Raw genomic sequence first — 4017 nt, 5'->3', positions numbered from 1 at the left:
GTGTGTGTGTGTGTGTCCACCCCTGTCTATTGACACTGAGATGTCTCTCCATCTCTGCCTAGCTTCGTCAATCGTCTGTGTTGACCAATAAATCCTTAGTCACATCTAGCGTTTGTGGAAGCTTGATATTTTATCGAATGCCAGCTGCACTACTGTAAGAAAGCACCAGAAGCACGTGAGAGAAACCTGAGGACACATTCAGCAAGGAATGGCCATCAAAGCAGAGGGGAGGAGGCAAGCTTTCCTCAACAGTCTGGTCCTATATATATGAGATAATTACATGTAAAAAAAGTATTCTATTGTATCAGTTCTAAGAGTGATAGATGTGTTGAGCAATTTTGAGTAAATCTGGCAACAAATGTTTTATCTATGTTTCACTTCGAGGCATGGTAAGGGAAAGGCTAATCACCCTTCGGCACGCTGAATGGCACAGGAAGAGGGGCAAGAAAAGGCTCGCAAGTGCAGTGCCTTTACTGCAAATCCATTTGGATTTACAAAAAAGCTGCTGGGTAGAAACGCGGTGGTCCCCTGTCATTCTCTGTGGAGGAGATCAACTGTCAGATTAGCAACACCTACAATGATAGCATGAGGGAGCAAGACCTTGGCCACTGCGCAGCCCTGATATCCCCACCTGAGCCCAGCGTCGTGTTCAACATCAACGAACCCGCACTGTAAGAGATCAAGGAGGTCATCAAATCAGCCAGAATATCTTCAGCCCCAGGCCCAAGTGGACTGCCAAACAAGGTCTTCAAAAGGTGCCCCAGGCTTCTGGAAAGCCTTTGGAAGATCTACAGGACGATCAGGAGGAGGAGAAAGGTGCCACAGCAGTGGAAATATACAGAAGGCATGTGGATTCTTAGGGAAGAGGATGCAAGCAACACTGAGCAATTTAGGACGATCTCGCTCCTCAGTGTGGAATGTAAGATCTTTTTCAAGATTGTTGCCAGTCGCCTCATGGGTTCTCCAGAAGAACACATACATTAACACCTCGGCACAGAAGAGAGGAGTCCTTGGTGTTCCAGGATGCATAAAGCACACAAGTTTGGTAACCCAACTGATTAGAGAGGCACAAGAAAGCAGGGCAGGGGAGACCTGGCAGTGCTATGGCTGGACCATGCTAATGCCTGCAGATCAATCCCATACAGGCTGGTAGAATTGGCCCTTATCAGATATCACATTCCAGAGAAGATCCAAAACCTCATCCTCGACTATTATAACAACTTTAGCCTGAGGGTGTCCTTTGGGACCTCGACATCAGTGTAGCATCGGCTAGAAAAGGGTATCATGACTGGCTGTACTATTTCTGTGTCCTCGTTTGCGCCGTCCATGAATATGTGAAGTCTGCAGAAGTGGAGTGCAGAGTTCCCTGGTCCAAATCTGGGGCCTGACAACCCCCAATCAGAGCATTCATGGATTACCTAACAGTAACAACTACATCAGTGCCTGGATGCAGGTGGCTCCTTCAAGGACTTGAATGCTTCATTACATGGGTAAAAATGAGCTTCAAGCCCACAAAATCCAGGTCTCTGATCCTCAGGAAAGGAAGAATAACCGACCAGTTCAGCTTCTTTTTGAGAGGCACCCAAATTCCATCTGACTGAAAAGCCAGTCAAGAGCCTGGGTAAGATCTTCAACAGCAATCTGAAGGACACAGCAGTGCACCAGGCAATCAGTGATGACCTCAACACGTGGCTATCCACAGTGGACAAGTCAGGGCATCCTAAAAAATTCAAGACCTGGATATATCAACATGGAATCCTGCCTTGACTCCTCTGGCCACTGCTAATCTACAAAGTCCCAATCACCATCACGGAGGGCTTCAGAAGGAAGATCAACCAGTTCCTGTGCAGGTGGCTGGGCCTGCCATGGAGCCTAAGCAGCATGGCTCTTTACGAGCATAACACCAAGCTACAGCTTCCTCTCAGCAGTCTGGCAGAGGAGTTCAAGGTCACCGGAGCCACAGAAGTCCTGCTCTACCGAGATTCCGTCGACACCAGGTCTCCTCTGTGGGTATCGAGATCAGAACAGGAAGGAAGTGGCACATACAGGAGGCAGTTGAGCAGGCTGAGGCTAGGTTGTGACACAGCATCCTGATGACCACCGTGGCAACTGGTCAGGCCAGGCTCGGGAGCAACTCAAGACCTTGCTACGGCAAAGCCTGAAGAAAGGAGAGGCGAAAGCTGATCCAGGAGGAGGTACGTGCAGAGGTGAAGGAGGCTCACTACAGAAGAATGGTGGTTATGTGCAAGCAGGGGGCCTGGACCAAGTGGGAGCATGCAACCATTCAACCAGCTGAAAGATCATCTGGGCAGAACTCTGGAAGGTGGACTCACACTGATTCAAGTTTTTGGACCAGCCAGGGTATGATGTCCTCCCGAGTCCTTCCAACTGGTTCAGCTGGGACCTGGCAGAATCACCTGCTTGCCAACTCTGCCAGAAAAGGGGATCCTTAGAGCACATCCTGAGCTGCTGTCCAAATGACTTGGGACACTGGCAGTATCGTTGGAGCTACAACCAAATTCTGCAGGCAGTAGCAGACACCATCTGCACTGGGATCAGCTACAGCAAGCAGCAACACCCAACAAAATGCACCACTGCCTTTATTCGAGCAGGGGAGAAGCCTTTGCCCCAGCCAAAGGCCCAGGGTGGGCTGCTCACAATAGCAAGGGACTTGCAGTACCTGGTCGACCTAGGGAGGGAGACAACTGAGGTTCCTGGACACCATCGAAGCTACCAGACATGGCCCAGATGTCGGTGGCAACCAAGCAAGTGGTTTTGCTAGAACTAACTGTCCCCTAGGAAGTTTGGATGGAGGAGGTGCAAGAAAGGAAGAGAGCCAGGTATGCAGATCTGGTAGCTGAGTATCAGAGGAATGGGTGGAAAGCCCACTGTGAGCCAGCTGAAGTGGGCTGCAGGGGCTATCGAGGCCAGCCTCTACACGAGGTCTTGGGGCTCTTGTGGATTTGTGGGCTACAAAGAAGAAGAGCCATTAGGAAGATCTTGGAAGCCACAGAAAAGAGATTCCCATTGGCTCTGGGTGAAGAGGAGTGATGCATCTCTTCACCATTACGCCACGTGTCACTGACACGTGGCATATGCACTACCTGGACACAAGCCAGGGCTTGATTACCCCTGGCTGGGTCACTCGCATGATGACCCCCAGTTCATGACTGACGATGTGCCCAGGTTGCATCACATGGTGTATCAAAGAACTATCTGTGAGGCTCAGTTTGCAAATCTTTCCTATGCAGTCCTTTGTGAGGTGATGAAGGTAGCAGGCCCTCATGTCACTTTTCACATTTGTCTTGAAACTTCTTGTTTTCATCAGATAAAAAAAGTAATGTAACAATCATTGTGTCATAGTCCAGAACTGGGATCAGTGGCCCAGTTTATACAACAAGCTAATATATAAACTGTGGTGTGGGGTGACTGTCTAATATGGAACACACATGACTCATGATGCATCGACCAAGTGTAAAGCTCACACAGTAATTAACACGCGGGCAAGTGGCTAAAAAGTGGGCGGGGATCAAAAAAAAGAAGAAGAATAGTATTAAAAATGGTAAACAATGTTAGTCAGTCTTTGTTGACGGTCAAAATGTCCCTGGCAGCCTTTTGTTATCAGCCTGGCTGTGAAAAGGGAGAGTAGAAAGAGAGAACTGTGCCAACACACCTCAAAACTGTGGCTCACCTCAGTCATGATGATTATTTTCTATGGGACATTCAGCCAGCAATCATGATTTTTAAAGTTATACTCTCTCTCTCTCTCTCTCTCTCTCTCTCTCTCTCTCTCTCTCTCTCCTCTCTCTCTCTCTCTCTCTCTCTCTCTCTCTCTCTCTCTCTCTCTCTCTCTCTCTACTCATATATTTTCGGAATGTGTGTGTGTGTGTGGTGTTAGTGTGTGTGTGTTAGTGTAGATAGCGGGACCGAAAACTAAAGCACTTATGATCCTAATTCTTTTTGGAGTTGGTAGGTATTGTCTCAGAGAGTAAGGGGAAAATCACAGAAAATTAGAAT

At 48.3% G+C, this 4017-nt stretch overlaps 1 pseudogene; it reads left to right on the top strand.

Annotated features, from left to right (window-relative positions):
- Positions 1 to 386: 386 nt before the first annotated feature.
- Positions 387 to 3085, top strand: LOC130110607 (uncharacterized; annotated as a pseudogene).
- Positions 3086 to 4017: the final 932 nt, after the last annotated feature.

This window comes from Lampris incognitus, chromosome 1 (assembly GCF_029633865.1).
Source record: "Lampris incognitus isolate fLamInc1 chromosome 1, fLamInc1.hap2, whole genome shotgun sequence".
Taxonomy (NCBI): Eukaryota; Metazoa; Chordata; class Actinopteri; order Lampriformes; family Lampridae; genus Lampris; species Lampris incognitus.
This window is presented reverse-complemented; position numbering and strand designations above follow the sequence as displayed.